At 37.2% G+C, this 25,499-nt stretch overlaps 1 pseudogene; it reads right to left on the bottom strand.

Annotated features, from left to right (window-relative positions):
* Positions 1 to 19,942: 19,942 nt before the first annotated feature.
* LOC126849336 (uncharacterized) lies at positions 19,943 to 23,951 on the bottom strand (annotated as a pseudogene).
* Between the last annotated feature and the right edge of the window lie 1,548 nt (positions 23,952 to 25,499).

The following is a 25,499-nucleotide window of genomic DNA, read 5'->3' as shown; positions in this document are numbered from 1 at the left end:
ACTTTTACGCCGCAAAAATATCGGTTGTAGTTTGATAATTCTAGAAACTCTGAGTGCTTCCTATAATAATTTCAAACGCTACGCATCGTATATATTGCAAGATTTTCTCAAAGTTCTATTACGTTTTTTACTTTTTCTTCCTATCTCGCAGCTTACCGTAATAAATTTCGAATTTATAATCTACAATATACTTTTTACGTCAATTCGGACTAACGGTTTAATAAACCTCTAATTTTGCTTATACCATAATTACACGACCGCGATATATTAAAAATCAGGCAGGAAACTATCAATGTCACGCGAGTCGATAATTTGAATAATGTCGAGTGCAATAATTAACATAAAATGCTATTATTTTCAAACACGGTGACAGAAATTGGCAAATTTTTTACGCTTTGTGATAAAGTATTATCAACACGATTTTAGGTTCTCTACCTTATTTTCTTTATATGTCGCACATGAGATTTATCTCTAATGTATGCGTATAAATGAGCGCGTTTAAGATGTATGCGAATGGAATTAATTTAATGCTATATTAGTATCATAAATCTTGCATAAATTTCGTAAAAAACATAATTATCCACAAATTCTCTCTTTCTGTTCTTCTCTCTTTTCTTCATCTGTTGCATTAAATCAATGTATTTCATTATAATTCTAAAAAATAATCGTAAAGTATCAAGACTTTAACTATTTCTTAGTTATTTCGTTAAAAAGTTTATTGATTCGACACATATACCGCAGTAGCTGATGTGATGACACGAGAATACATCAGATAATATTATGCAGACATTCTTATCATTGATAATCTCATAGTTAATGACAGATGAAACAAGAAAAAAAATGAGAGACAAGGATAGTGATGGACAGAAAATATGAAATCGTTAACAAATATAGATAATCGGATAGAAACAAGATAACGCAACGTGATTACGCAACATCTGTCAATGGCAAACATTCCATTTTGCAATACAAAGCTCACTCGCACGCAGAAGCATTGCAAATAAGTTTACCTAACGGTCCTTCATACATTTCTTCGGAGAGCCATAATTTCTCGAGCGATTGTTATTAAGAAACGATAATCATGCCGGCAATCATTCCGATTATGGATAATAACTGAAGTTGTATATTTCGCAGTTTACGTTCCACGACGCAGCGCCAACGCTCGCGCATAAATATTTCCTCGGCGGCATACTCAGCCGCATTAATTGGTTGAGAGAGTTTGCGCGGACTCTGTCGCCCTCGTGCCGTGTGTTCCATTCTATGCACGGGCTGACCCTAAGGACGCTAACGTGAATGCACGCGCGCAGCCATCTTAGCGCGCGCAGCCTCACATTGTCGAGCATGCCCGGTCCCCACGGTTTTCGTGGCACTGGCGGTGGTTACCCCCCTCGCTACCGGAAGGGACTGGGGAAGGGGCAGGGCGGCCATTCGTGCAGCTTGAACCCAATCCACTGATGCTACCGACGTCGATATCATGGCAACTGCTATCGGATCATCGACGCACGATCTTTCACTGTCATAGCTAAAAATCTTTTCTCGAATCGAGCGTCTTTGATATATCGCATCGAGTTTATCAGAAACATCCTTCCCTAATTATATTATAAATTGTAAAAATAGAATTTATATGCGAGAAATGATAATTATTCAAATATAAATTAGAAGTTAAATAATAAATTTTTTAAATTTGTGATTTTTATGAAATAATTCTCAAGAGAAGAGAATTCAATGACAGCTCGTGTCGCACATGAACTGTCATAGAGTATTTTTAAAAGAGTGTTTAAATTCATAAAATCAAATCAATATTTCGGTTCCATATTGATTTAATTGCAATAATGCAAATAGCATCTTCAAAATTTCGATTCATTTCTTTATTCATTTATGATAATATTGATAATGTATGCAATATTATATATAATGAAAAATATAACTAATCATATAAATCATATAAATAATAAGTCAGATTTTTTTTATTATATTATAATTGCAAATATAAAGATACATTAAAGATACGTTTTTAACTAGAAAAATTAACTTAAAAAATTATTTTATCATATATAAATATATAGTATATATACATATACAAATAGAGAGCGAAATTCGTGTAGAGAGAAATCTTATACAGTTTAATATACGATTACAATGTTTACGCGTTAATAAGATCTTATCCTTATCTTCATAAACGCAGACATTCAGCTATGTACATTTTTATCGCGTTAAATGTTAATCTAAAAAGCAATGATACCTACTGGTCTTTTGAGAACATATTATATGTATCAGTATCGCGTACTCACGGAAACATATGTATGTGTGTGTTAAACGATGTGAGCGTGCCGCGTGTACTCCGCGTAAACGGTTAAAGGCAAAGAAATCGTCTGAGCCGATAATAAACCTGTGCCAATGAGTTTCAAATGACCACAAGCGTCATATTTATATATAGAGCTTAGCTCATTAGCTTTTAGCGCGGCAATTGCGTATTACTTCGTGCACTCGGCGTATTCTATAATTATGCTTATTGCGACAATTATACGCGTATACAATATATTCGAGGAGAGGAGGAAGAAAGAGAACGTATATCCCCTCCCGCAGATCCTTTCCAAAAATATTGCGAACGCACACGTGCAGGAATATACCGAGAACTCTGGCTTCCTATAGTTAGCGCGATTGTGAAAGAAGGAAACCGTCGGTACAGTTCAAATCCAAGACACACGGACGGATTTGAGGGAGAGGGAGGGGCGGGGAGGGGGAGGGAGGGGCATTATGAGCATCATGGAAGCAGATACTTTTTGGTCAGCAGTGGCAATTTCGCGAAAATCGTTCGGAGTTCTTTTACGGGGAGAAACGGTAAAGAGGGTTCGAAATGGCCAGAGAAAAAGACAGAGAGAATGATTCGACAATCCAGCAAAATTAGGTGAGCGTATTTCATCATAGAAAAAAAGATGCGCCGAGATTCATTAGATTCGTTAACTCGCGTCGATAAATATTCTTATGTATATGTATATCTGTACTTATATATAAATAAAATGATCTTCATTAATCTGGAAAAAAAATGATCTCTTAAATGAATTTATCCATCAATTATGAGCTGCGATTATCGAGCAACAATTTGTTTTTAAGCGTAAAATAATAGAATTGTAATTTTAATAATTCACATAGATCACACTATAAAATATCTATATAAATCTTTTTATTCTACTTCGTATCTATATCGTTATTTCTTTCCACTCTGATTACATATTTAATCGTATAATCTCACTCGCATATTTTGATATTACAAGATAAAATAATAATTGGATATGTGCTAATGAGGCGGAAAAATACCTGCTAATTTTTTCAAGTGAATATACAACGAATAAGCGAATGCAAAATGTGAGTATCGCATCCAGTTAAATATAAAAAGCTATAATTTTAGTTTCTCCTTTTTGATACAATGCAGAAACAAACGATAACAATATAATTGTATCATTTAGTTACACGACAAAAATACTTGTGAGATATCATCGACGAGAGAATCGGTCTTGTGTTTCATTCTGTCGGTAAAGCTTTAATAAAATACAGTAAAAAACATATTATGATAAGGATCTTAAGAGACCGTACACTTTATTAATAGGTTTCTCGCATGATATTCGCACATTTTTACTCTCTCTCTCTCTCTCTCTTTTTCCGCGCTATTTCAATTAACTGGATGAGTAACCGTCGAGATAGCAGATACAAAAATGTAGAGACGTGAAATGTTAAACAAGCGGAAAATCCAGTAAACGCATTATTGTATATGTGTGTATATGTGGAAGAGAGATGCGCGCGCGATGCATATCGGCGCCAGACGTAATCCATTCGGTGAGAGCGCGCGCGCGCGTCAGACGTAAATCAGCTGTGCGTCTATCTGCCTAACAATAAATATAACATTAAGCGAACAATGAAAACGGCCTTTCCGCGTGCTCGATGTTTTCGCGCTATGCAGTTTCCTTCTCTTCCTTCCTCCCCTCACCCCTCCTACAACCCTACGCATAATTTAACATTACTTAAACGGCCGTTGTGTTACAAACCGATAACGCTTTAAATGTATTGGACTACCGATTGTTTCCGCCATGCGTTTGTTTTATCTACGCTCATTGTATTTCGTCGATTGTGTGAAAATTATGATTTATTCGCAACAGTGTACATATGTTTTATCGTCGTGTCTAATATAATATCCAGCAATTAGAAATATAATGTCGTTTTTATACGTAAATATCATTCTGGAAAGTCGACTATATCCCTATATAAATTGCGCGACGCGTTAGCTTTGCATTCATAGGAATCGAATGTTCCATCGTCGCGCTAATATCGCATCCGATATCGCCGAATCGAGATTCACTTGCGTGCACGCCATGCGACTTTTTACTTACGTAATACGCATAATCTGGGAATTTACGTTACGGGACGAAGAAAGCGAATACCTCGATAAATCTCCTCCAACAACGCGTTTTACGAGGTCATTCGCATTTACGATCATGTTAATTTTCACATTCGTAATTTCCCGCGTTGATCCTTATCCCGACGGACATTTCGGCAATGACGGATAATTTGCGACTCACCGGACGTCACGAACGGATTGACGGTCGCGGCTATTTTTGTCACTCGCGGAAGTGTCATAAATAATTTCGTCGCTTCCGCTCTATTTATTTTCTTTTTCTTCTTTTTTTTCAAATTTGCAATTTAACAGTCCCATCAAGCTACAAAATAGACTTCTTACGTGATTATAACTCTAAGTCTTATAAATCATTTAAAGATACTCGCACACATACATGCCACATTAATGACACAATAGACGAGATGAATGGCAATAGTGTTTGATGCTAGTTTTTCTGTGTATTTTAATTATAATTGTGACACATACATATATTGACATATTTATTCTCTTCAGTCTGCCCGCATATTTAAAACTGTGTTATATAATTACCATATATCTCATTTAACTTTCTGTATTCTCCTAATTAGCTAAAATTCAGCAAGCATTTTCCAACTCTTGTAAAAGTTGAAATTTCAAAGTAAATCTTACCTTTGATCTTAAATTATTATTACTGCAACATTACGTTGTTTTTTATTCTCAAAGTAGATAAACAATTAGTGGTTTGTGCAGCTTATATTATAATAATTAAAATATCATTAAAATATACATTTGGCCAATGAAAACGTCAGCAAAACAGTATTATAACTATTATTTGCAACTGGAGTGTACCAATAATTCAGAATTGCGGAAAATGCACAATTTCTCATGCAAATGTAATAAACCGCGTTCAATGTCCAGTTATAGGTTAACCGCATTCCCATTCTAGAAACGTGCGACTTTATAGTACGCTACACCGGCGCTCAGCATCGTAAGGAATAGTTAGCAATTAACGTTGGATGCCGGTGGAAACATTGTATAGGCTTCGGTACTCTCAGATAAAAAGTCTTGCAAGATTTTATGCAGCTAATTAGAAAAAAAAGTATATATATGAAATTATCATTTTATAAGTACATTATTCTATGAATTAAGACATTTAAAAATTATAAATTTATATTATTATAAAAATTATAAATCTATTATAAATCTATTATAAATAGTAGAAAGCCCCTAAATAACCATCAATTTCCCTTCGGATCGATTGACTTCTTCTTGTGCATTGGTAATGCTTGGAAAAAATTGAGATTAATATCATCGCCGTAGTGACAAACGATAACGGCATTTTTGCATCCCTTGTGAATTACTTTATCGAGAGAAGTGGGCAAAATTTTATTAGAGATTATTGAAATGGAGTTTCACGCCAAGCTGTGTGCACCGAGGGCGATTGAGCGAGCCGAGTCGAGTTTCGCCTCGCGATTTCAAGTGGAAGCCCTATAAAGTATGCTCGATGTCGAAGCGTTGGTTAACCGCATTTACCATTCTAGAAACGTGTCGGCGCCAGCCGAGCGTTGGCTAAAATCGTAAATAACATTTCAGCAATTAGCACACGCGACAGAGGAGGGGACCGTTCCCTCGGTAGGGAGCGGCTGTTTATCCCACGAATCGTGGCTCGAATATAGGATTCACGTAATAATAAGCTTCAAGCCGTGGATCCTGGATGGCAGATACAGAGCGTAGTCCCCCTGGTTGTCTTTGTCAAAGCATTTCGACTCATTTCTCCACGCAACGTTCGGAAAGAGATGGGATGCGAAAGAAGTGCGAAGGGATGAAACATGTAAATCTAGCTGAAGAAAATTCCCCTACAGAAATTAACTTCGACAAGTCATCTGCGAATCTGGCTACTCCTGAATCGACGAGATTGGGGGAGAACAAAATTTGGAGGCTTATTGCGGAAAAAGCATGGCTGCATATACGAAGTATACGTATTTGATCGAGACGAGACGATTAAAGGTCCATGAGACGTGGCTTAACCATCTCCTTCGAAATATTTATCTGCCGTGCAGGTAACCGATGAGCAGGAACGGAAGACTTCAAGGTCAAAACTCAAAAGACGAATCGATGCTATGGCATAAAATGCTGCGCGATACACGCATAAGTATATTTTACAGTCTTTATCAAAAAAATACGGCTCTCTTATCGGACATAATCCTTATCGAAATCGTTGAGTATTATCTTCAAGTTCTATTGAAAATCATTATTTGATTGCTCTCTAAGGTGCTGAGCAATGAACAGTTCTTATTTGCAACGTATTATTATGCAGTTATGTTGAATACGTTTATTGGTTCAAAATTAAAGACGACGCTTGATAATAAATTGATTTTCTGTAATGCATTAAAAATTAACATATCGATGAGATCGCTTTAACTTTCCCTGCATTCATTGAAGATGTTTAATTTAAATGATGATGTAATTGCAGATTAACAATGTGTTATAAAAAAATTTTTTTTATTGTGATAAATAAAATAAACAGTGTTAATCTGTTTTAATGTGTACATGTATATGCATATAAAATTTATCAGACCACAAATGTGTTAGAAAAATTTATTAAACGTAATTTAACAATTCCATATAAAAATAACATAATTTATTTCCAAAATTATGCATGAAACAATATGTGTTTTATATTTAATTGAAAAGTGCCGCTATATCGTCAAGCATATGCATCCTCCGTTTATTGCTTACTAAAATAGCAGTATACGTCGTAAAATGACGTCATCTAATGAACCACGTATTAATATAGTATTTATAGCAGCTCCTCGCTCGTAAAATATCCAGATCAAACTAATAAATATAGAAACTAGTTTCCTTCGTTTCTACTAGTCTTTGATTATGTATAATAAAATTTCAATAAGTACTGTAATTTAAATAACAATTATATTATAATATATTCATCGATCGTAGGTTGAATTTGATTATGAACAAATGAGATTTATTTTCTATTCAAAATTTGCAATAAGTTAAAATTTAATTTTAAATAGGTAATTTAAAAAAATGTAATGCATTAATAATTATATGCATTGATTCCTTGGTACAACATTTCAGTACTTTTATGCAGCATAAATTTACGTATCCAAGCACTACTTATATGCAAAAATATACGCGTGTAACAAGTGCGTATCTATAATGAGGATATTTGAAAATCTTTCGCGTGCAGTTTAATAGCGTCAAGTTTCCTATTAAATAACAAAGACAGCTCCTCAGCAAGCTTGAGTTTCGTGTCGACGTACATACAATGCTGCGATGCTGCATTCATGAATTATTAAACATACGATTTATATCGGACGCAAACCCTTAACCTGTAAATTCGACGCATAACGACCGCAACGGATTTTGCCCTACAGACAAAGTTGAACGCCTGCGACAGGAAAGAGAGGGGAAGCGAGACATAAAAGGAGGATGGAAAAGATGCAACATGGGATCATGAAAGTTCGCAAACTCGTGCGAACGGCCGGTTGAATGCATAAAAAAGAAGTGAAAGAAAGGGAGAAATAGGGAAGAAGACAAAAAAGAAAGAGAGAGAGAGAGAGAGAGAGACGAGAAGTTCTGTGGGAAGGGCTGTGGAGTGACAGAGAGAGGAAGAGGCGTCGGAGAAGAGGCAAGATGCGAGTACAGAAAACAGAGAAAGAGGCAAAAGTTTTGCTCGTAAAGCGAATGTGTGTATGGAGGTAAAAAAAGGAAAATTACATTAAGAAACTTGACTACAGCCGATAGTATTCGGCGGCTGGTATGCAACATGCATGGGCTTTTCGAAAAATGACCTTTGTCTACCTTTCTCTCTCGCTCTTTCTCTTCTATTCATATATTGTACTTATATACGGATAGTCCTCTCTTTTTCTGAATAATACTTCCTTTACATGTTATTACTGCGTCGATTAAAGATATGACAGATATAATGACAGATATAAAATTATTCCAAAGTTGAAGAAATTACCATTGTTACAAATTGTAATTGTTGCTTAATTATATTTGCTGCCAAGTAAGTGCAGTTTTCTGCCAATGTATTTTATATTTAATATTTTAACACATTGATAAGATCACTTCTAATCAAAACTGTTCTTCTATCGCTTAGAAATGACAACAAGCCGTATAATAATCTCGTTAAAATCATTAACTATCTGCTCTTGTGTTACGATTACATCTTCTTTAAAATGCAAATGTGAGATAACGTTAATTTACGATAGTGTCTGTTGAATGCAAACACACGGAAAATATTCTTTAAAATTCTCGTGTGTTTATCGCGCACACAACAATAAACAATAGAATTAAATCTCGCTGACTTGAGTTAAAGACAGGAATAGGAAAACGCGACATGTCTCTTTCTTATCTGACTTTTACGAGTTATCGTGGGACGGCAGAATATGCAAATGATATAAGAAAAGGTTGGAGAGAAAAGAGAGATCATCTACACGCAAAACTTAGGTACGTATCGGGCCAGTGTAACGTGTCATGTAATATGCAAAAATGATCGATATGTAATCGTATTTGAACAATTCGGAGACATGCCTGTAAGTCGCGATAATAGCCATCGAACTGTAATGACCGAACAAAGAGGAGAACATCGAGAAAAGAATCCTTCTAACGTTCCTATGTAGATTCAAGCGCGAGATTAAACAAAGGAACGGCAGTCTCGTATTAAGAGGGGCAAGAAGGGCGAGGATGGCGCTAGCTCACCTCGCGCGATAGTTAGTTTCGAGTATAAGGGAACACACAGGTATATAGTAGAGGTAAGAGGAGAAAGAAGAGGCGAAAGAGGATAAAAGGGAGAATAGGGGGAGAAAGAGAAAGAGAGGGAAAGAGGGAGAATCTGCATATAAAGTGGACGGGAAATGAACCGGGTTACGTCGAAACGGTAGGTAAAAGCGTGTGCCGCGATGCCTCTCGGCGAAGTTTGCCCGCCTTTTTACTTCGTGTACATTTCGTTTACATAGAACACACGCTCGCTTGAACACAGACATGTCCTACGAGAAGGCGCGCGGGCGCACGCGCAAATATATACATATACATACATATATGTACATGTGTATATATATATATATATATATATATATATATATACTATACTATATATACACACAGGAGGGTGGAAACGAGTGGAAGGTCGAAGCCTGGTTAAAAGCGCGCAGGATGCTCGCAATGGCCGGCCATTTTCAACTTTTGCTATCGCGTAGCCGAGAATGGAAAATGGAGAATCTCGTCGGCGAAATATACGCCTGAACAGAGCTCATTTAGTTCGAAAGTTTCTCGAGGATCTCTACGGGTCTCTCGTTCCCCTTTCGTTTACCGATCTCTCATGTTCCTTTCTCTCTCTCTTTCTCTCTGTCTCGCTCTCTCTCTTTTTCTCTCCCGCTCCAACCATCCTCGTTACTCCTATCAAGATAGCGGCGGATGACATCGAACACGTCGGTGCGTAGTCTCAGCTGACAGATAAACACCGGGATATGGTCGATATGTTTTCCCGAGAAACAATCCCAGATCTCTTGCGCGGGAGGATACGATCGCGCTTGTATACATAAATGTAATTATCTCTTTGTTTCCGAGCGGGCGTTAGGTGTTTTAATTTGCAAGTGAAATGTTACGCGGATATGGTCCGCGCTCGCCGCGGACGTTCAATTAGAGAGATTTGAAACAGGGATGTTTCGCATTCCTGCAACGCGCATCGGGCAGTTTTGCCGATGCAGCTGCAACTGCACGATTCCACAAATGGAAACTTTTGTCCGCAGCTGTGACCAAACGTTCTTACGATCGTCTAGGTGCGCACATATCGAGTATTCTTCTCGAAATGGCTTTCATATCGACGTATTTTTGATCAAGTCTCTTTAATAATTCTCTAAATTTACATAAAGCACAATAATAATTCGACACGAAAGTATGTACACAATTTTTGCTGGCGGCAGGTATAATACATGACCGTATATATTTTCGATTGATCGATATTAGAGACATTCGGGTCGAATTCCGGTCACAATAAAAGTCGAAAATGTAATTTCGCTAATGACAGACAAATAGAATACAGCGGGCTGGAATATCGGAAGGCAAGAAGTTAACGATCGTCAAAAGTCAGGGAGCCCGATCGTAAATTTTCGTATGACGTTTATAGTCGGACACCTCGCGGCTGAAATTCTCGCTAGACGGAAATCTGAGACGTACGATGATCGTCAATCTGATCGGCCGTGACGAGTACGGATTGGACTTTAGAGTGATTTAACTCCTGCCGGAGTAGGCTGCGTTTTGTTTTAATAATTTACGTCGCGCCGCGCATTATCTCGAGAGAGGCGCCGCTGATAATCTCGAGTCTGAGAAGCCCCTTGGCTCGCTACCAAATTCTAGGAGAATTTTCAGATTTAAGCAAAATTCCCGCTACCGTTCCCATAGAGTTTCGACTAATGCCAACATTTCCAATCTTTAAAGTCAAGCTATCTCGTCGAACAGTTTTGAAATTTTTGCAGATTCGTCGTTGATAAAATGTTGAGAAAATAACATGTGCTTATGGCGATGTAAAGTTTCAATATTCCATTATAAAATATCGTAAACAAAGTATCAATATGTTAGTAACATAAAATACATTTTGTTATCGTAAACAACTTGTCTTGGAATATCCTTCTCGTGATTCCTTATCGCACAACAACTAAATTAAGTAATTGCAAACTTTGGAGATTTTACGCAATCGACTTGATCCGAAATCTAATCGTGTTTGTAAACTATTCCCGGAATCGGATTCCCCATCCACCTTTGATTCCCCCCACCCCCTCGGCGAAATCTTCAACAATTCAACGCCAATAGAGATGCAGTACAAACTGCAACCATGACGATTCCAGGGAAATGGAACAAAGTGACCGTAAAAGTTCCCATGATATTGGTAATAATGGCAGTACTCTTAGCGAGCGATACTGCTCGTGACAAGATTGAATCGGTAAGAATCCATAAAGAACTTTCGCGTCGCAGCGCACGATTGTGAAAATCCTATGATTAACGGAGAGATATATCTTTGATTTTTTTTTATATATTCGTTTCTACGTAACGTAAAAAATGTCGTCAAATTGTATTCGAGAGAATAACTTTTTTTTTTTACACAACGAGATAATAAATAGTTAAAAATATATAATAATAATTATACCATCGTGCAATTATTTTTATACTGTTATTTTTAAATCAAAATTAATTAAGACGAAAATAATAATTTTTAATTCACAGAACATAATTTCTGGATTTTTTTAGTTCCTTGTCGCCTCGAAGGAAATTCATATAACTGAAACTGCCGTTAATTAATAGTTCAAAGGACACATTATTGGAATACACGAGCGATTATGACAGAGAGTGGTCCTCATCGAACTTCACCTACAGCGCAACAAACGCGCGTGCACTAGAGCGCGGATCTCTTTACCATGAGATTGCCGCTGAACTCATTTAGCGTCTACCCAATCTCACTGGTCGTGCATTCCAGGCCGTTTTTAGATTTAACCTACCCAAATATGCAAATTGCCAAGGAACGTAGTCGAGCTACTCCGAAGATTCCTGCAGGAGAATGGGCGATTCAGTTGGCTTGTACTGGAAGGGGAATATAATCTTCGCCTATGGGAGATTGTGGGCAGCCGAAATGAACGAGTAAAAAGGACATCAAGAAGTCGACCGGGTGTGTGTGTATATATGTGTATATGTGTTTATGTGTATATGCCTGTGCGGCGATTCTCTATTGGCGCCGATCGATATCTGTAGATATTAGCAATGAGGAGAATTAAAAACTGAGAAATAATAATTCGATATGACAGATCGATATTTAAATACTGCAGCCTCTGTCTTCTTCCATCTAAAAGGATTACGTATATGTGTACACGATAATGTAAAATCTCTATACATTATATTTCTTTTATCATATCTTTACAAAGGTTCGCGCGCGATAAATCTTTATTTTTATTATTTTACTAACAAACATTTAATTATTACGATTATATTATGAATATGGCGTTCTAAGTGCGTATTGAAAAAATATAATCAGAAATATTATTTCTAATAAATTGAATTAAAGCACGTTCTTAATATTGCACCGATGCTTCTATACCTTATATTAGTCTATTCACGCTGCAATACAAGTTTTCGGCTCGTTTACCCGACATTAATTCAATTGCACCGAGAATTCGAATCTTAACAAGCAAAATAGAGTCCGAAACAAATTGTCACTCCGTACAGATAAGCCGTCTCCCTTGCGCATTGAAAACAATTCGGGCTTCGTAGGGCGTCCCAAAAAAAAGTGGCCAACGCCACTTCAGAAAATACGCATTACGGTGCCTAATAATCGCAGGCCGGTTGAGAGCATGATGGCGGCACATAAGGCGGGGCTCTCCGCGAATATTTCTGTCCGCGAAGGTAACTTAAGAGCGCAGAAAGAGGAGAGAAAGAAAGACAGAGGAGAGAACCCAGCGTAGTCGGAGGAATGTAAGAGGGAAAGAGAAAGCACGATAGAGAGACCGGGGGGGGGGGGGGAAAGAGGGGGGAAGCCCGGGAGGCAGCCGACTGTATAATCGTTCCTCGATTCAACCAGAAAGGGAATCCGACGTTCCAATTCCACAGCCGTTCTCCTTCCTGCTTTAATTAAAATCAGAAGTTGACGATCGGCCGCCGCGCTGCCGCGTCCTACCTTTTTAACAAAAAGGTAAAATGTCTGTATCTTAATGCGGCGGAATTGTTTTCGTTCACCCTCCATCGCGAGTACCGCGGCGATGATTTCATCCAATATATTTGATTTCAGAGAGCCCGGATACGCACCGCTCTCCAAGTTCGTACATAATACCGCTATTTATCGTTTACTCGGTTCATTTCAAGGTACTAATAACATCACGTATATAAATATACACATATACATATATGTATATATAAAACTCGAGCATCATCATTCTATAAACTTGGTACTTATCTCTGCTTGATTTAACATTCGAAATTAGAAATAATGAAATAATTGGTTAAAAAACGCCAGCCAGATCAATACAGTGTATATATTTAATGTTAAGACTATCGAAGATTAATTAGTCTATGTCTGTACTCCAATAAGCAGCATGAAAACCAAAGATTATTCGAGAACAGTTTTATAATATAAGTATAAGTAATACAATCTTTTAAAGACGCGATGTTAATCGATAATATTGATACTATATGATGGCCAATTATCGGGATAAGATTAAGAAGTCTGGCAACAAGTCAAGATATTCAGGATTATTAGTGGCTCGTTCGGCAATGCTGCGTAAAATCAAGTGAGCGAGAGAGGGGGGGGGGAGGAGAGAAAAAAAGAAACAAGCTCACTTTTTGTACCCTTTAGACTAATCTCTTCCTTTCTAGATTCTCCCGCATCGCTCTGTAATTAAGTAACGAATAAAAACCGATATTAACACGGGCTGTTTAATACCGGTTCCATTCACGGTTTCCATTGCATCTACTAGTATTTTAAGAACTTTATCATTGCAGCTTCAAGTTCTGCATTCTGCACACACATCTTTCCATCAGGCGCGATATTTTTTTGCCCTCCGCATATTTTTTTCTTCTACTACTTTGTACTGTATTTTATTGCCGCGTTGAATATTTCAACGTTTCGGGAAATTCCTCGATAGTGTCTCATTGAAATCTCAGTTCTCGAATTTTTATACCATAAGGTGATTTTTAGGGGCTATTATAATTGATCTCTATTTTTACATTCTAACATAAACAATGATGTGCATTAGCAAAATTCGAACTTTCGTAACATGATATCATAGCAAGGTAATCGATCATGTTCTATAGGACATGATATCGCCGCACAGAAGGTCAGCCGTAGAAAGAGAGAGAGAGAGAAAGAAAGACGTAGAGACACTCGCACATAAAGCCGGCAGAAATAAAGACAAAGATATAGGTGTCAGGGGATGGATCATTCGCCATGACCATCCTATGAGACCGAGTGCACGCTCCGGCATATAGCGGATATCTCTCTCATTTCCAGTACGGAGAAGTTTTATTGGGATAAAGGTTATAAGTGGAAGAACGTGTGAAGAGGAGCGTATATGTGTTCCTTTAGTTGCGACGTAGGGAGAAATAATGCGAAGGCGGATAGGATAGACGGTCGAATGGATTCGGATATTAAAGGACGGCGTGAGAAACTTATTGAAGTGCAGAGAGAGAGAGAAAGAGAAAGAGATAGAGAGATAGAGATAGAGAGAGAGAGAGAGAGAGAGAGAGAGAGAGAGAGCAAGAAAAAGCTGTCGTGATAATCTAAATTGATCATGAGTAATCGTCGCTCTTGGAAAATTCATAACGTTACATTTATTTTCTATCATTTCGCTGATCGCAATTTCTTCTGCATCTATATCAATATATATATACGTTGAATAATAATTTATATCTCGTGTCTCGTGACACGGCAATTACGAAAAGCTGTACGGTCAAATGTAAGAGCCGAATGAATCGTTGCAATCTTAATGAAATGCCATATAGTGACTATCATCGGGCTATCGCATATCGGATACCGTGCAATCACTGATTACGTACGCGCCTTATACGCCGCGAAATATACCATCTAAGAGAGACTACTCCTTATAAAAAGAGAAAAAGAACCCGTCGACAAATATCAAATCGTTGCATTAGCTTTATCTCGAGACGCCTTATCCGTGATTCATGCGAGCTGTAAATAACGACCTATCCCGAAAGCATATCTCTCTCTCTCTCTCTCTCTCTAGGGCTCTGGTATGTACGTATCTAAGTTTGCGAGCGAGCGAACGACGACGCTAGATCGTCTCGCTCGATTCCGACTTACCCCATCTTAACTTTCCCTCCCTCTCCCCTCCCTCCCTCCACCCCGCTCACTCCTTTCTCGTCCCGCTGTAAAGCCCTCGCTTCGAATCCAGCGATATCAACGGATTACCTTAGCGGACGTAATAAGGAAGATAGCAATACTGTTAAATCGATACGTTCCACGTGAGGACGACGAGCATCGTCCTATTCAACGATCGCGATTCCTTTGAGATCACGTGCACGTGCTCGGAGTGAGAATAAACCGCGCTTGGAGTTTGAAAATATTCTTCGCGCTCTGGCCCACGCATGCGCTGTAGGAGAACCGGATACGTGTCCGGGGCGTCCACGGCAGAAATAAGATATTATAATCTCGCGGTGAATCGTAAATATCGTTGCGGTGTGACGCGGGCGTTACATAAAGTCGCGGGACATGTTACATGGAGCCGGGGACTCGCGCGCGACTCTCGCGACTCGTTCGCCAGGCCGGCTCTTTGACAGGATATATATATTTCCCTTATTATTTTTAATATTTTTTTTATACCGTCCGGTACTCTCGCGTAAATAAGCGTCGCTCGCTCAAATCTGGCGCATCGCGATTGCACCGGCACTAATTAAGGCGCATCGCTCGTAGACTCGTACGACATCTCGTTTGTACGTCGATGTATGTGTATCTTATTTGATTTTATTACGCTTTGAAATATATATATATATATATATATATATATATATATATATATACATATAAATAAGTAAGAAATATCTTGCAACTATATACTATAAGAACAAATAGATGAAGATTTAATCTTATTTATAAAATGTTTCATGAAATATGTCTATGCTGAAGAGGCGAATAAACTAATGTATTCATCTGTGACGAAGAAAATCGAGAGAACGCTTGTATGTCAAAAATAACTTTGTTGGTAAAGTATAACTATGATGGTTAAGTATTTTTTTAAAAAGAATTCCCCTCCTCCATAAAACTCATTAATTAAGAGATCTACGATGTCTCGTGGGTGGTCTCTTCTCGATAATTGTAAAAGGAAGAAAGAAAAGGAGAGAAGGGAAAACGGGTGTAGAGAATGTACAAGGATCAAAGAGAATTACAATTCTCTGTTTTCGGTGGCTGTATAATCATTTCGGTATGTTGTCGAGTATCGCATCCGTTCCTCTTTTATTTATTTCTTACGAGAAACGGCAAAGTCACGCCAAACGTGAAATTATCAATTTTTAATGACTGCCGCACGAAAATTATAATCAAATTAAGGAAAAGAGTCAAAGGCGTATAAAAAATATATACATAAATGTATATAAAATAAAATTAAAAAAGAATCGTGGAAGAATTTTATATTAATCACAGAAATTTTTACTATTTTATTTTTTACAAATTTAAGTATATATATCCACTTCTTACAGCATCCTATGTATCACATGAATAAAGAAATTAATAGAACACATTTATATATGTTGTGTGCAATTTTTTATCATTATTAATAAAAATATTTATTCAAAAATACATTTTAAAAATAGATTTCTGGTAAATAATGAAAAGATGATAAAAATAAATACTGACAATAAATATAAAAATCTCCAATTTCTAATTAGAAGAAACAAGATAAATATTGGAGCAATGAGTTATGGATTTAATAAATTCGACTATGTTATCGCGAAATTATCGTCGCTGTTACTTAATCTGTTACGGAAGCATCTTACCAAGTCCATCTCACTTGAAAGGGCGTTCTTCGATCGTTTCCATGCGACGGCGTCTCTCGTGCTTCACGGTTCGAAATCGCCTGGTTATAGGAATTATATATAGTGTGTAAGAGAAGGATATTGCCTGAATCGTCAATAAAGTAGACAATCGATAATTGATATTAGATTGAAGCGAAATAATCGAGCAATTTAGGAGCAATTAGATGAGCGCGATGTAGGCGAGAAATTTGGGGGGACATGATCTGCGGAAAATTGTGAGGAAGGATCGGACCGATGAGTCGTGTAATAGTCGAGAAAGAGAAAGATAATAAGAGAATAAGAAGATTGAGGGACGAGAGACTATTTCAGGACATGAGATCGAGCAAACGAGGAAATTTCCTTCTCTGTAGATAGTATTTGAAAATTTATATATTTTTTTTTTAAATAAATATATGCACATATATTAGTAGTAAACAAAAAAGTTTATTCGTTCTAAGCTTACACGTGTCGAAAACGTGTCGTTTATACATCGTGGTCTAAATCCATCCTTCGCTTACGTCAACTGGCACAGTCGTATTTGTGTGACGATATCAATTATTCGGTGTTTCTCTTCTGGATACTTTTTCTACGGCATTCTTTTGGCGGTTACACTCATCGTTGATCGCATTGCGACGACGTGATATATGCGGCATTATAAAAATACTCGCGTTCAACATGTTGGGAGTGTGTCGCGTCGGTGCCACACGTGGCCGTTATTCCTCTTCGGTAATGTCGGATTACCGTCCAGTCGTACCCGCCGAATTTACGGAGCGTCGCATTACGTTTTCAACGATAAATGCAGCCGGCACTTTCGCGGGGATATACACGCGATATTACGAAGAGACATTATAACGCGCCCGGGTCATCTCTATTTCGCATAGCGTATACCCTCGATACCTTCTCGCCTCTTTTTTTTTCTTTTTTTTTTTTTTCTCTTTCGCCTCTATTCCACCGTGAAATGAAACTGCGATGCATGCACACACTGCCCGCTCCCTCTCATCTCTTTCTCCTTCGCTCGTTCTTTTTCTCTCCTTCTCGCTCTCACCTTACGCTTTGCCCTCCCTCTTTCGGTATTCCTCTCCTTCCCCCTCCCTAACACACAACCGAAGCTGCATGCGTTTGCCGCCGTTCCATCTCCCCCCCTCCTCCCCCCGCCGCCACGCTCCCTTCTTCTCTTTTCCGACGGTTTTTCTTCCTCTCCCCAGCCCCAAATGCTCTCGAACCCCACCTCGCTTCTCCCTACCAGCTCTTTCTCATCTACACTGTGTGCGCCAGCCCTTCCCCACCTTCTGTTCTCTTACCAACCGGGCCGCGCAAGAATACATATTTTACAGGCATTCATGATGGCCGCCGCACATCTGTGCGAACCTGCCTGCTGGGCTGCCTCTAGCCTGCCTCGGGCAGGCTCGCCCCTTTCAAACCAGAGCGATATCGGATCTGCCCAGGCTCTCTAACCCTGCGTTATCTCTCCTTCTCTCTTCGATTGTGATATTATACTGTTAAAATACATTATAGGAATAATTAATTTATTCATTTTTTGGATATTTTATAGATATATCGAATTATGATATTATTCGATTTTACATATACATTTATGGGTAATACCGAAATAGTTTGGATAGAAAAAGAAATATAAAAATAAATACGCAATACATTCTCTTTATCGAAAAACATTTCAGCATAAAAGGCTGAATAAAATTAAAGATTGTGAGCAGTGCACAGTGATATATCGATATATTTATAATTGAGAAAAGTGAGTGCAAAAAAAGTGAGATATAGGATATTATTCTATTAAGTAATAATATTCAAGCGGACATTATATTTACAGGTAGAATTGTACCGATAAATATACATTCTTGAATATGTTCAGAAAAAAAATTAGTATATTTTAATAAATGCAATCATTACATTATAATAAAAAATTTCATTTACATTATAAAAACAGATATATGAATTATTCTATATCTGTGTGCATTTCCAATATTGACTTCTCATTTACGATTTCCTTCACACACACATTATAATCAAGAGAATATCGTATATATTATATATATTTTTTTAATTATAATTTTATTTATGAAATTAATTAATTACATATTATATATATATATATATATATATATATATATATATATATATTTTACCAAATAGACGCAAGTATACGATATAAATACTGACATTCGGATATACTAATTGACTTTACTATTTGTCATATAGAAAAGAACACAGATCCGGGCGCAGTAATTGCGTAATAATCCCTCTTATATCGCGATTAGAAAAGCTACGGATCATATGGATCAAATGTGTATTACTTTATGGATTAACTGCTCCTAGCCACCCTGAATGATCCTTCCAGAGAATCCCTTATGATCGCAGGCCGCATGAGATGGTCATTGTTAGAATTATCAAACTCTACGTTTATACACATCCTCTTGCCTATTATTCTTTTCGCGCCCCCTCCCCTCTCCTCTCTTTCCTATGTCTTCACGTATCCTACTTCTCGCGCTCTCCAGTTTTACGACGGTTTACCGAGAGATGCGTGCGAAGTTATTGCCACCGATTTTAGTGCACCTACGTTGCTTATGACTGCATCGGCTCCCAAAAGCCCCACGCTAAAGCCTCGAAGGAGGATCGAGTTTTCTGTCGGTGGCCTCGCTCTCGTTTCTCTTTTTTTTTTTTCACGGGATCCGGACGATTAAGTTCGGATTTTCATGGTGGCGTCCTACGGTCGTGCTTCTTTATGCGGTATCGCTTAACTAGATACCACGGAATTCCTTTGAATATATTAGGATCTCAGTCGCGAGATGTACAGTGGCGTAGAATCAGAAGTATGAACTTAGTAGGACAAAGAAATTAAAAGAAAATAATTATACCATCCAATAATACTCGTGAATCGATACACTTTGATTTCATGTTTGGAAATTTCATTAAAATTAATAAGATTTATACATATATGTCGATAAATATGTATGTCAATCGATGTATTATTTTAAAAATAATATATAAAAATGTAGTTATATAAGAATCCGAAAAAAGATATATGAGGTATACACATATAAGATTAATATAATAAAAAAATAAGTATCTTTTTATAGTATATCAAAATTCTAAAACTTAGCATCTGCAAATACACATTATAACAAATTAATAGAAAAATTAATTGTAATAAATTTTAAAAAGCGGAACTGGCTACATTTACATTAAAATACTCAGCCATATGACGATAAAAAATATAAAATGTTAAAATGTTATTGATCTCTTCTGTTATTTTTTTATCATTTGTCTTTTGATGTTTTAAATGAATAAGATCACTTTTCTAAATCACGAAAAAAATAGAAATGTTAATAATAAAAAATTTCTAAAGAAATCAAGATGATTTTATTAATCTATATTAATAATGAATAAAACAATTATACATTATAAATGAAAAAATCATACATTGTGAATGAAAAACGAATAAATTAAAAAGAAAGCAAGAAAAATTAAAAATTATCATTGAATCACTTTGTTCCTCCAACTAAATTTTCCTCGGACACATCACGCTTATATTACTGATCTAACTACATATGTATGCATGCTGCGTGCCGCTTGTGTATATGTTTACATGTGTGACGTAGAAGAGACTTGTTCGTAAACAAGTGTTTTGGATAGTGTCGTGCAGATGGCAGCATCCAGCAAGGTATTCTGTACGAAGGTCAATATAATCGAAGTTTGAAGAAACTCAGATTGAATTGAACAAAACTTAATTAAAATATAATCGAAATTTTTTTTCCAAATTATTGATATGACGTACACTTCTTCCCATTCGCGTAATTAAATTTATTCTCGAATTTCTCTGATGCCGTCAAAACAATAAATCTCCAAGCTACAGAATATTAAAAGCGAGGATTTCTATTCCTTCATGCAATTATTACATTATATATTAATATCACATATTATGTGTTTTAAACTCTATATTAATTAATTCTAATAATGAAACGTCTGTTTGAACAGAAGATTGTAAAAATCTGACTCACCGATTTTTAAATGTTGCAGATTTGACTCGACGCACGCGACCATCCCATCTCAAAATTTACGATGCACGGACAAACTGCTCTTCGAATTAATAATTTTCGCCATCACATATGGTTTATAGCAAACTCATGAGCGAGGTCGTAACCTTACCTGCACACTGGACAAAGAATAAGACTGAAGAGACTATCGCGAAGGAGAAAGGAAGAAAGAAAGAGGAGATGAGACAAAAGTGCAGGAGAAAGATCGCGCATACACACCATTTGTGCCTTCTCTCTTTTACGAAAGAGAGCGTCGCCCAATAAAAACGTCACGATTCAGGGGCAAGGAGTTTCTATGTGAATGCCGTCTGGTGGCGCCAGGCAACACCATGTTCTCTCGATCCATGGGGAGTTGCATAAAGCTCACGCTCGCTGTCACATGCAAAAAATCAGCGAGTGGTGGGGGAACCATGGAGCGAGACGATATCGCACACAGAGACGCGGTGAAATCAAATCGACGCCAGCTCGCTTCGAAGGAAGGGCGATAGCGGCAAAACTAAACGTCGAGAAAAACAGAGAGAATATAATATGAGAAGGCAGTCAAAGAGAGAAAGAGATAAATATATATATATAATAGACGGAGACAAAGAAAGGTAAAGAGGAAAACTTTTGCGGGAGAAAAATGGATGGTAACCGTAGAGTGGAGGAGAGCACAAGAGACAAACAGAGTAAATGAGCGAATAACAGAAAGGAATTGATCGATCCTGATAAGAACAAAAAGGATGGAACAATCTGGAGAGAAGCAGTAGGTGACGAAGGAACAGGGACAATAAGGATGAAAGAGAAAGAGAGAAAGAATAGATAGAGTAGCTATGAGATAGAGAGAAAGAGAAATTGTATTTGCGGGAAAGACGAGGAGAGGAAGCTTAGCAGAGGGAGAAAGGTAGAGACAAAAAGGTGGAAGAGAGACGGAGTGAGAGGGGTTGGTCGACCCTGCGCGTTATCAAGAGCCGCCCCTCCCGGTCGCCCCTATATATCCACCCCGACTTTATATACCCCCCGTGCATCCAAAGAGTACATGCATTCGTGTGTGCGGTGGTGAAAACCCACACAACGTTGACGTGGCTCGTCCCTGGACGCAGCCGGGCGCAGAGCGACGCCGCATGGCGTCGGCGTCGCGAGGTCGAACCCGGCGCTGCTCTCTCCTGACGACGTCGTCGGCCAACCACTGTCGTCAGAGGAAGCCGCTTCTTCATAACGCGTTCTTGGACGAAGCATCACCGCGAGGAGCACCACGAAGAAGACGAAGACATCCAGGATTCTCGTGAGTGAAGACGTGGAAACGCCGCGACGCTGACAGTTATCGACGCAGGACGCGTCATGAGAGATCGTCTCGACGCCTAATCCAACTGCATAGCTTCGCTCCCGCGTCTCGCTCCAACGTCTGACGTATGGACGGTACACGTCACTGATAGTCTCTCTCTCTCTCTCTCTCTCTTCTTCCCGCGTCTCTCCTCTTGACGATTTTCGTTCCCCGCGGCCGCGCATTCTTTTTCGTTCTATCCGTTCCTCGCTCCCGCGTCCTCCCCCATTTCCGTCTCGCCCGATCATTCCGTCTCTCTTTCTCCTCGATGCATCGAGCGCTCTTGTCCACGACTCGGCGAACGAAAGGGACCGAGCGCATCCGCTGTGAACGTCACTCGTAGCATGTAGACCGAGCGGAGCTGTCATTCTCGTACGTCGTGAGGACGGAATCGGAGTGCCTTCTGTGATTAACAACCCCTGAATTGCCTTTCGAAGCCGTCAGTGTGCCGGTGTTCGACATATATCTCAGAAGGATCCTACGTCAGATTTCACATATCGGTTGATTTCAGTTGGCTGCTCGAATAAGAATCTACGATGATGATGCCCGGACAAATTTGCCAGACGACAGATAAGAGAAAGAGATGCGGGCGGAAATGAGAGCGAAAACGTAACAATAACATCAATCAGGTCAGTATATTTACCAATTTCTTTTTTCTAGGCTAACAATATTTCTATATTGTATTACAATGCGATCGCGCGTAAATATATGCAATGTACGATGCATGCTTATGCTACGTAGATGGATATTGATCGATTGTCACGCGAGATGCCTTACGTTTTGATGTAGCCCAAACTGCAGGCAACCGGTCCGACATCCCGGCATGCTGGGCTTCCGAGTTCCGCAGCTTTTCGGGAATTATTATGGTTCCATCGTATAGGTTGCGGAAGATTTTATGACCGATTAGTCACCGTCTTCTTTTCTCTTTTATATTTCGCTGGCACAGAATCCTTTTAAGAACGCGTTAAATAAATCTTCGATCTATCGTCCCCGCTCATTTCTGAGATTAAATCTTTAAGTCGACCTCTCTTACCGTCCAGCTTCCAATATCCATTAATAACTCGAGTGTTATTTATGTGTTTCCATAGGTAAACTCGAGACATCGCCATGAAAAGTGAAACGCGTGCAGACTCTTGACACTTTAAGAGGTGCTCTTTAAGCGATCATTTCAATCGGATTGTCGCAAGACCACTTTACATCTCGACCTTATCACGAGTCAACAACGTTTGATGAGAAGCATTTTATGCCAGCCTACGCCTAATATTTTATGAATTAGGCCTTGTCCGCGATCAGGATTGCGGTGAGAGACGAATGTGTGTAATCACATGGACAATATTAAATATTTCTTTATGCGCGTATAAATTTAATTAGAAGAATTAATCAAAATTTTACCTCAGGTTCAAGAAAATATTAACGATCGACGTCATCTGTCGCATCGTACCAGCAGTTCCCGAAGATGTAACGATAGACTACTATACGCAATGCCAGACAGCCGTCGATCTTATCAACCTTGGCATCCTCGGCAGGGGCGAGGTGATATCTGATGAGGAATGTGAAACCCCCTGTACGTATACTGAATGTATCCTGAGTGTATTCCTGTCCGGTATACCTTCAGTATACGTAACAGGAGGCTACACCGAACAACGCTGGTTTTCTTCATCGGCGGAATTTCCCAAATATCAATAGTCTTCATGCTACAAAATATAGAATCTTAAGAATATAGAGAATAATTCATATACATAGAAATAGAAATAATAGAGCAAAGAGAGATATTTTATTAATTTAACATATGTTAGAAACTATCTATCTGACAGATATAATATCCTTTACTTATATTAGATATATTTAATACATATATTAAAGTTCAATGTTACATACATACATCATTACAAGAATTGACAAAAAGAAAAAGAAAGTATATCAATAGAAAAATATCTAAAAATGTTTAAGATATTTTTTTTAATTCTAACAATTGTGTTTATAATATTAGTTTAGATTAAATATTTACAATATTATCTAGACACGCGTGCGATACAGATATGAATCTTTCTCTTAGTCTACAAAAGCTTCAATTATATTTCAATGATAAATAACGCATTTTTTTTGATCAAATTATAAAAATATAATGCTAATAACTTAAATACTTTATAGAATAAAGATTATGCTTTATATTATACACGTAAACATTAAACTTTGTTATATTGACAATTATTGAGTATTAGTTACTTTTATATATCCCTGTTGAATATCATTATAAATACAATATATAAATATACTCGTGTAGACAAAATGCTTAATAAATTGCGACATAATATCTTGAATAAGTTTCCCCCTTTTTTAATTGATGCTTTTTTAATTAAGCAAATTCATGATTATAATATACATTTTATTTAAATAAATAAAAATTGAGGTATGCGCTTGTATGAGTTTGTATATAAGAATATATATATATATATATGTCTTGTGTACATACACATTTTTGCACTGAATTAAAGAAAATACATAAAGAATTTTAGATTTTCAATATCTTATTTTGCTTTTTTTCAAACGAGACATATAGATTTATTACACAATGTACTTTACATAGGTATATATATATATATATATATATATATATATATATATATATTTTTTTAAATTAATGTTATATATATATTTCAAAATTATCTTAATATTTACATAATATTTGAATTAAATAACTTTCACATACTCGCTGTCCACTTTTTAACTGTAAAATCCATTTTAAACAAAAGTAGCATAACAAAATTTTCTTCTTAATATAAATTAGAAATAGATAAACAGTCTTATTTCAATAAATAGAAAGAGATAGAAATAGAAATGGAAAGGTAAACGTTCTGATCATTTTGAAATGAAACGGGTTTAAAGAACTCAAACAACATTCAATAATCGTTTTAAATGATAAAATATTCTTCGTTTTATAATTTTCATTCAATTTTTAGTTAAATAAAAATAATCAAAAATATTCTTCAATTTCTTCATTTTTATTCTTACATACGTAAATTTAATAAATTTAATACTTTTTTCAATATTTTATCTTTTTTTCTAGAATCTAATCATTTAATTTTTAATCGATTTGCTAAAAGAATAATGAATTCATAAAACTTGTATGATCCGTTTACATAAAAAATCACTGTAGGAACAAATTTAAACGTCTTTTTTTCTGCTTTCAAGATACTAAATATCATTAGACGTCCTAATCACAAAAAATACTCATGATAAT

This window comes from Cataglyphis hispanica, chromosome 4 (assembly GCF_021464435.1).
Source record: "Cataglyphis hispanica isolate Lineage 1 chromosome 4, ULB_Chis1_1.0, whole genome shotgun sequence".
Lineage (NCBI taxonomy): Eukaryota > Metazoa > Arthropoda > Insecta > Hymenoptera > Formicidae > Cataglyphis > Cataglyphis hispanica.
The sequence above is the reverse complement of the archived record's forward strand: the minus strand, read 5'-3'. Positions and strand labels throughout refer to the sequence as shown.